Source organism: Rana temporaria, chromosome 4 (assembly GCF_905171775.1).
Source record: "Rana temporaria chromosome 4, aRanTem1.1, whole genome shotgun sequence".
In the NCBI taxonomy this organism is placed as follows: Eukaryota; Metazoa; Chordata; class Amphibia; order Anura; family Ranidae; genus Rana; species Rana temporaria.
In genome coordinates, this window is record NC_053492.1 from 119577265 (window position 1) to 119587158 (window position 9894).

The window sequence follows — 9894 nt, forward strand, 5'->3', positions numbered from 1 at the left end:
ACAAGCGCACTTTTTTTTGAGAAGAATCACTTTAAAAAATAAGACAACAGTAAAGTTAGCCTAATTTTTTTTACATTGTAAAAGATAAATGTTACAACACTGAGTAAATTGATACCCAACATGTCACGCTTCAAACTTTTACCCTTAAAAATCTCCATAAGCGATGTTTAAAAAAGTTCTATTGGTTGCATCTTTTGAGTTACAGAGAAGGTCTAGGGCTAGAATTATTGCTCTCGGTCCAAAAATTGCGGCGATACCTCACTTGTGTGGTTTGAACACTGTTTTCATATTCGAACGCTACTCACGTATGCGAGCTTGACGGGGCTTTTTAAAAAAAAAAAAAAATAATAATTTGTTTCCTTATTTATTTTACTTGATTTTTTTTTATACAGTTTTTAAAAATAAAAAAAATGGGTCACTTATTCCTATTACAAGGAATGTAAAGATCCTTTGAAAGAAGCATGACAGGTCCTCTTAAATATGAGATCTGGGGTCAAAAAGACCTCAGATCTCAGACTAAAATGCAATAAAAACAATAAAAATTTATTTTGTCAACTGAAAAGACGCATGGGTGGAAGTGACGTTTTGATGTCACTTCCGCCCTGCTATTGTATGGAGACGGGTGGGGGCCATCTTGCCCTCACTTGTATCCATGCCACAGAGGGAGAAGGACCCGATCGCCTCCGCCGCTACCGATGGCTCTGGTAAGCTGTGGAGGGCATGGGAGAGGGGGATCCTCTCCCACTGCCGATAACTGATCTTGCAGCGAATCCGCTGTGGAGACCACCATTATTGTTTACAGGACCGGCCACGGAAAAGATGGTCAAGCAACTGGATTGTTTTTTTTTTCTTAAGCACCAGAATCATAAATGCCCAGATTGCCTGGTTGCTATAGTCCACAGTGTGAGAATTACTGATGCGATTAGAATGGACCCAAGAGGACAACATAGAGAGGCGGGAGAAGAGCCAACTGCAAGTTCTGCTAAAACCAGTGGTTTGTAGTTGGCTATTTTCATAAAAATTGTACCCAGTGAATTTGCTTAAAAGTTACTTGTTTTGTTCCATACAGTGACATATCTCCAGTATGGGTCTCACATTTTCATTCTAAAACAGCAACCAGTTTTTTATGCTCCCGTTAGAGCTGCACGATTCTGGCCAAAATGAGAATCACTATTTTTTTGCTTAGAATGAAGATCACGATTCTCTCACGGCGTAAAATCTTTTACATTCATAAAAAAAAAAAAAAATGGGCTAACTTTACAGGCTAGTTTTTTTTTTAAATTCATTGAAGTCATTTTTTCCATAAAAATTGCATTTAAAAAGACTGCTGCGCAAATACAGTGCAACATAAAATATGGCAACAACCACCATTTTATTCTCCAGGGTCTCTACTTAAAAAAATATATAATGTTTGGGGGTTCCAAGTAATTTTCTACCACAAAAATAAATAAATAAATAATGGTTTTAACTTTATTCCTTTGATGTGATACAATGTTTAGACTTAACTTTCCACTGATAAAGAATGTTTTCAAAACTTGGCAGGCTGCCCAGACTTTGACTTTTGGCTGAGAGCAGAGAGGAAATTCTTTGCATAGCAAAGTGCAGAGAGAAAATTATTTTCATGTCAAAGATCATGAAACCCTGTGTCAAGAACTGCAATGGAAAAAGATTGCGATAACGATTGCCGATTAATCGAGCAGCTCTAGCTCCCGTCACAGAATGTTGCGGTAGTAATTGGAACTTTCACTCCTATAACTACATATGTATCTGTTGCAAAGTGTTAATGTATGCAGAAATCCTGTTAATAAAGTAAACAGTCAACAATAATGTAAAAAAAAAAGTCTTCAATTAAAAAAAAAACACAGACAAACAAAAATTAAAACTTCAAAAAACTCACAATACCTCTTGCTAAATACCTCGGACTATTTATTTTTAAAACTGGTGTCATTTGGGGGGTATTTGTACTGTCCTGGCATTTAAAGGGGTTGTAAACCCTCATGTTTTTTTCACCTTAATGCACCCTATGCATTAAGGTGAAAAAACGCCTGGCAGTGACCGGCCCCCCAGCCCCCCCCCCCCCCTTTTAGTTACCCGAGCTCTGGAATTTCACGCTCTTCCTCTGCCTGGGGTTCTCAGCTCTTGATTGGACAGATTGATAGCAGCGCAGCCATTGGCTTCCTCTGCTGACAATCAAATCCAATGACGCAGGCGCCGGGGGGCTGGGCCGAGTCCAGAATTCGTTTCTATGGACGCCAATTGCTGGACTCGGGAGTGCGCCCGCAAGGTAACCCCCCGGGAGAGCGCTTTTCCTAGGGGGGTTATCTGATGCAGGGAGGGGCCTTTTTTTATTGTATTTATTTATTGATTTTGTCATGACAAACACAACAAGGCCCAACGGGCCGTACACACAAAGAAACTATATACAATTCTTCAGCATTGACTCCTGCCCCCATCCACCAGACCTCACACATTGATCAGGACAATAGAATTAGAAAGGCCACCAACTCTCAGTTATAATCAATATTCCAAACAGACTCAAGCAGTTATAGACATATTACACACATAACTCCTATTACAGGTGCACTCTATTAGACGCCCCTCAGTCCGCCACCGTAAATTCACTGTTCACCCAGCTGCCCCATACCTTATCAAATTTCTGAGGTATACCCCTACTAATGTATGTAGCTTTGTAAAGAGGTGCAGCCCTATTAACCACATCCTTCCACGCTGATACAGAAGGAGGATTAGGCTTTTTCCATGACAACACTATCATTTTCCTGGCGTAATAGATTAGAATGGTCAGCAGAGTACGAGTCACTCTCCTCGGGGCTAGATTATCCACCAAATCCAAAAGGCACACCTCTATCGTGGGCTGTATGTGAATAGCGGTTACTTCCGATATACAGTCCGTAACTCTCTTCCAGAATACTTGAATTTCCAAGCAATTCCAAAAGATATGCATGAAATCGGCCGTGGCACCACCAGCAACCAGGCATCGGCCAGAGAAAAACCCATATCGGTCGACCTCTAGTAGGGAACATCTTAGCCAGCCTAGCTGGAGTAAGATATACACGATGTAAACATTTTAATTGAATAAATTGGTCCCTGGCAGAGACCAATCTGGAAAAATCCCAAATATCATCCCAGTCATCCCTGTCCATCTGGGGGGAACACCTCACGAGGAGATCTCTCCCCCCCCCCCCGAACAACTGGTTATAAATGGTAGACAGGGCCTTGTCCAAAGTGCCCTCTCTCAGTAAAGACTCCAGATCACTACTCTGCAGAGTAATACCACCATCCCCAAATTGGAAATTGTACGCATGCCTCGGGGCGTCAAACTGCAGCAGTTCCCCACCACCCACTATTTCCTTCATAGTCTTAATACCAAACTTAGTCCAGATAATCGGATCAGGTATCTCACTAAAGTGCACTAACGTGGGATTCCTCCAAAGCGGCGTGTGGGGAGAAATCTCAGAGGCGTTTCCCGTCCCGGCCACTGCCACCCATGCCCCACAGGCCAGCATGGATATTGTGAGCCTATACGGAGCCCTAATACCGCGATGCGGAAGATGTGTCAAGGCTTCATAAGAACCAACAACAGCCGCCTCCAGCGTATTAGCCGGGTCATTCTCAGGTAGCGTGAACCACCTTTGGACGATTACCAGCTGACCGACCAGGAAATACCAGTGGAAGTCAGGGACTGCAAATCCCCCCTGTTTCCACGGCAGTTGTAACACCCGGAGTTTAATTCTGGGGTGTCGCCACAAGAAATTTGTAATAAGCTGATCAATCATTTTAAATTTACGTCTCGGAATCCAGACAGGGGAGTTCCGAAATATATATAAAAATAAAGGTAAAAATTTCATCTTCACTAAATTCACCCTACCAATGAGTGTCAAAGGCAGGTTTTGCCATGCAAGCAACCTAGATTTTAGTTTAACCAAAAGTGGATCGACATTCAAGGCGATAAAATCCGATACAGAATTAGAAATGCGGAGCCCCAAATACTTGAGCACCTGTACCCTCTGCAAAGGACATCCCGGGGGAATCACGCAACCGAGAGATGGCGTCCTGAGTGGGAGAATCTGGGATTTACCCCAATTGACTTTCAGGCCTGAAAAACGGGCAAAGGAATTTAAAATATCTAAAGCCGCTGAGAGGGAGCCCTCAGAGTCCTGCAAAAAAAGAACCATATCGTCAGCATAGAGCGCTGTTTTTTCAACCAGGCCACCCACCGTAATCCCCTGAACCGCCTCAGAGGCTCTCAAGGCCGCAGCCAAGGGTTCAATCATAATGGAATATGCTTGTTATTTAAAAAAAGATAAAACTTAAACCTTTACAATCACTTTAAGAGCCTCAAAAAGTGATAGGCCTTCAGTATTGATTAAATAAAATTATATATACACACACACACACACACACACACACTAAATATACACTGATTGGGGTTATTTTTACCAAAGACATGTAGCAGAATAAATATTTTGCCCTAAATTTATCAGGAAAGATTATTTGTTTGCAAAAATTTATATCAGAAAGAAAACATTTTTTCCCCCCCCCAAAATGTTTTCACATTTTTCATTTATATAGAAAAACATAGTGATCAAATACCAAACGAAAGGTCTATTTGTGTAAAAAAATATATATATATTTGGGTACAGTGTTGCATGACCGAGCAATTGCCAGTTAAAATAGCGCAGTGCTGAATAGCAAAAAAATGCCTTAGTCATGATATTCTCCCTGCACCCACTGTCATAATCCAAATACAGAGCAGCTGTCTCCGCCCACATGCTCCTGTCATTCATTTACAGAGTTCTGTGAATTGATGTACTACAACTACCATCAGCCATTGTTGCAGATGGCTTTGTAGTTCTAAATGAACTATGAGGGAGCTGGCGAGTTCCACAGAACTACGAAATGCTTTTATTGCGCTTTAAAACTGCATTTTAGCCCAGCAAAGTCAAAAGGGGCATAAATTTGTAAGGGGGGGGCACAGCCTCCTAAGCGCTCAGAGTGAGAGCTCCAATGTTTTTCAGTTACATGCAGCAGGGGGCAGTGTGATGGTGGCCTTTTACTGTATGAAACAGCTTTTTTTCTCTCGTTTTTTTAAGTCAACTTTATGTGAACTGCACTAAGTGACACTTCATGTCACTGCACAGCTGTGCACTCACAGTCTGGGCCATCCAGAGAGGTGCTATATTATGCAAACATGTTGCGCAATATCACATAGGTCTGGAAAGCAGACAAAACACCACGTTCTGGTGTGACTTGTTTTCTGCGTGTCATTGCAGTTACCTGAATTTATCTATGAGCAAAACAGGTAAGTGCACACAGTGAGAAGAGGCCCTAATCAATCCATTCAACTGGCATCCAATTAGGTGGACCCTTTCAACTACCTAGTTGGTGACCGAGCCAAAAGGAGATTATATGGTGTATGGCCAGCCTCAAACTCCATTCACATCTATCGATGTAAAATTGCGGGCAGAGTCGGTGCCATTCCAATCACGTTAAAATCACATCAAAATTGAGTGTTTGGATGCTTTTCATAAAAGGGGTTGTAAAACGCTGCAATAATAAAAAAAAAAAAAAAAAAAAAAAAACTTTCCCCTGTAGGACAATTGTATAATGTTCATCGCAAATTAGCACATTATGAATTACTGTACAGGCATACCCCACTTTTAAGTACACAATGGGACCAGAGCATGTATGTAAAACGAAAACGTACTTAAAGTGAAACAATACCTTTTTTCACTTATAGGGTGTAGTGGGGGGTCAGGGGGTGTTAGGAGCTGTAGTTAAGGTCTCAGGGGCTGTAGTGGGGGTGTCAGGGGCACACTGGAACAGGGCGGGCTATGCTCTCTGAGCTTCAGCTTCTTCTACTGTGGCTGCAAAATGTCTGTACAGTGCTTGTAAGGCACTTTACATACACTCGCGGGTATGTCCTTACTTGCGAGTGTATGTAAAGTGAGTGTACTTAAAGCGGGGTATGCCTGTACTTAGCTTAAAATGAAGCCCTCCAGCGGCACACTATCACCGCTAACAGGCTTCCATCTTTACCTGGTCTTCCTTCCGGGTTCGCGGCCTGCAGCTGTGCGAGTGGCCGGAGTAGCAATGAGGTCACTCCTGTGCATGCACATGGGAGCCCTTGGTTCCGACGCGGCATGCCGAAGTTTCAGAGCGCATACGCTGGTGACGTCACCAGCTGCATCCAATGTGAATGTCTCCTAAACAGTGCCCGTATTCATTCATATTATCTACACGCAAGTCTTATTATAGGCTTACCACATTTGGCAGGTCTTTTTTTTGGGGGGGGGTAACCAGCTCCCACTCTCGCTGCCTAGGCAACTTGTGCGGAAGTTGTCCTCATCCCAGCCCAGACGATTTCCCAGCCATTCAGGATGCACCACGCGACTCGCACAGTGCGCACCTGGCTGTGAAGCTGCAAGCGGTCATAGCTGGGTATCCACACTAGTGATGCCGGCGCCACGAAGAGTCGGGGGAGAGAAGCGAGGGTTCGGGCGGCAGCATTGCTGGACCGTGGGACAGGCGAGTGCGTGTTTATTAACCACTTAAGCCCGAGAAGGATTTACCCACTACCTGACCAGGCCATATCTCGCGATACGGCACTGCGTCACTTTAACTGACAATTGCAGAGTCATGCGACGTTCTACACAAACAAAATTGATGTCCTTTTTCCACAAATAGAGCTTTCTTTAGGTGGTATTTGATCACCTTCGCAGTTTTTATTTTTTGCGCTAAACAAAAAAAAAAGGGGGGGGTGACAATTTTGAAAAAAAAATGTTTTACTTTCTGCTATAAAATATTTCCAAAAAATAAATAAAAACAAAATCTAGTCATCAGTTTAGGCCAATATGTATTTTGCTACATATTTTTGGTTAGAAAAAAAAAAAAAAAAAAAAATCACAATAAGTGTATATTGATTGGTTTACACAAATTTATCACCGCTACAAAATAGGGGATAGATTTTTTTTTTTTTTACTAGTAATGGCGATGATCAGTGATTTTTAGCGGGACTGCGACATTGTGGTGGACAGATCGGACACCTAACTGACATTTGACACTTTTTTGGGGAAGTGATCAGTGCTAAAAATATGCACCGACATTGTTCGAATGACATTGGCAGGAGAGGGGTTAACATCAGCGGCGATCAAGGGGTTAAATATGTTCCCCGTTTCCGTTTACTAACTATATGGGGGACTGTGTGACTAGGGAAACACACAAATCTGTCTTCCTGCATGGGAGAAAGACAGGATCTGTGTCCTCTCCCCTGTCAGAATGGAGATCTGCCTTGTTTACACAGGCAGATCCCCGTTCTGTAACTGCAGGGAACGATCGCACGTGCACGCACAAAGTTGAGCCCACAAGCCAATGCAAACCTACAGCAGTGTAATGACGGCGGCTGGTCGGCAAGCTGTTAAAAGTCAGCAGCTACCGTATTTTCTGGCGTATAAGACGACCTTTTACACCTAAATTCCACAGCCAAAAAACGGGGGTCGTCTTATACATCGGGTGCAAAGCTCGTCATCCAAAAGGGGTGCAGCAGCTTCTTTTGCGCAACAAACGCACGCAAGGCAGTCCATTAAAGCGGGGGTTCACCTGAAATTTTTAAAAGCCAGTAGCTACAAATACTGCAGCTGCTGACTTTTAAAGAATGGACACTTACCTGTCCAGGTCGCCTGCGACGTCGGCAGCCGAGGGCGAGCAACCGCTCGACTCTCGGCTTGCCCCACCGCCATCCTCGGTGAGGGAATCAGGAAGTGAAGCGCTGCAGCTTCACTGCCCAGTTCCCTACTGCGCATGCGCGAGTCGCGCTGCGCCGTCCTTACTGGTCCGCGCTGTGTTCTCCAGAACACAACAGGGGGGGTTGGGTTTGTGACGCAAAGGGGCGGGACTCCCACAGGAGTCTATACCCGGAAGTGGTGCAAATACCTTCACCCCTCCCCCCCTGAAAGGTCCCAAATGTGACACCGGAGGGGGGGAGGGTTTCCGAAAAGCAGAGGTTCACTTTTGGGTGAACCTCCGCTTTAATTGGGCTGCCCTATGCAGGACATGAGGAGACGCATGTAAATGGCCCCTATGTTAAGTAATTCACCAGCGGGAAAGCGCATTAGCGCTACACAAGTTTGAAAGGGGCATATAGTGGCCATACACCCTTCAAACTGAAATCAGAAAGCAATCCAACAGCCATAACGTCCCGTCTAATGGATTTAGATTGGAGTCCATTGGCCAGAATAAAAAGCGATCTCTTAATTTGTGGTTAGGCTCCATTTACGGATCAGATATGGAGGCTGAATGGCGGAAACAGAGAGGCGATTAATAACGTAGAACCGTAAGATCCATCTATACATGGAACCTGACTCCCCCGTGTGTGCCTCATATCGATTGGGCTTTCGACTATAAATCAATTATTTTTATTGGGAATGGAAACGGTCATTACGATCGTGATCATGCCGGGTCGGTGTAACCGCCCCCCCAGGGGCACTGCCTGGTGAAGTTACTTCTACTCTTCTCATTTGGGTATTATTGCTGACACTGGGGCCATGTCCTGGCAATGAAGGTGAAAGGTCCAGTATAGGAGAAGAGGGGAACACAGAGTTCAGGAAGAGTGAAGTATGACTCGCACGCACATATAGACTCGGCATATGTTATGGAGCGCAGCACATGTGTACCTGTCCCCGGCCACTCTCCCACCACCACCCTCCTCCTCCCTCTCCCTCCTTCTCCTCCTCACTTATAGGACTCCATAGCAGTGGTCTCCCCCCGCAGCCCCCTCCTCTGCCTCCCTCATGACCCAGGCTGAGCCCCGTCTCTTCCCCGGTTACCTCTCTCTCAGCTTCTCACCCGAAGCGAATCCACAAGCCCAACAACACAAGATGGCTGACGCCACGCACCGTCACCTGACGACTCCACGCCTCGCGTGAACAGTGACAGAGCAGCGTGCCAGCACTTCCACCACACACACACATACACACTTCCCTTCCTCCGCGAGAACGACGGGATACTTCACGTACGACTCGTCATTGGGCGCTTCCCAGTCTGCTAGGGAACCAGCGCCCCCACGTGACCGGCCAACAGCTATTAGCCGCACGGTGGCCATGTTGGATGTGGGCAAGCCGCCCCCACGCGTGTCATTTTCTTTTACGGGATGTCAGTGTAGGCGAGGAAGTGGGTAGAGGCCTTTTTTTTAATTATGATTTTTCGGCAGGAAAAGTTGGTTGTGCTGAAGAACGATAGCACTGCCAAGGCAGGAGAGAGGGCAATGAAGTGCTTGGTGTAGGCTTATGCCAGGGCACCTCAGAACTGTGTGAGGAAAGTGCAGTGTTTTGTATACAGATGTTTTCTATCTATACTTCCACTGAGCTATGAATAAAGTGGGACTGTAGTCAGAAAATGAAAGCGGAACTTTACCCATAACATTTTTATCAAGAACATACGTTGCACTATAATAATCATGTTACTAAAATTAGTGGGGTGGATTCAGTAAGCAATTGCATCTGCGTATCCATAGTTACGCAGCGCAATTGCTTAGTTGCGCCGGCGTAACGACTTTTCTGTATTCAGGAAGCTTGTTACGCCGACTGCAGCCTAAGATATGACTGGCATAAGGCTCTTATGCCGTCGTATCGTAGGCTGCATTCTTACGATGGCCGCTAGGTGGCGTTCCCGTAGTGGTCAGCGTTGAGTATGCAAATTGCATACTCACGCTGATTCACAACCCTACTCGCGCCCGCCGTACGCATTTTACGTCGTTTGCGTTCGTCAGGTTCCACGTAAGGCTGCTCCTGCTATTAGCAGGGGCAGCCAATGCTAAGTATACCTGTCGTTCCCGCGTCGCGATGTTTGAAATTTACGTTGTTTGCGTAAGTGAATCGT

General features: G+C 45.0%; 1 protein-coding gene across 2 annotated transcripts in view; it reads right to left on the minus strand.

Moving 5' to 3' along the window:
- The window catches only part of GIGYF2 (GRB10 interacting GYF protein 2), a 183988-nt gene extending 174969 nt beyond the window's left edge, over positions 1-9019 (minus strand). The window contains exon 1 of one of the 2 annotated variants that reach the window (XM_040348946.1): positions 8844-9019. The gene's annotated coding sequence lies outside the window, so the exon portion shown is untranslated. The remainder of the gene's footprint in view (positions 1-8843) is intronic. The other variant, XM_040348947.1, reaches the window with a different exon arrangement.
- Between the last annotated feature and the right edge of the window lie 875 nt (positions 9020-9894).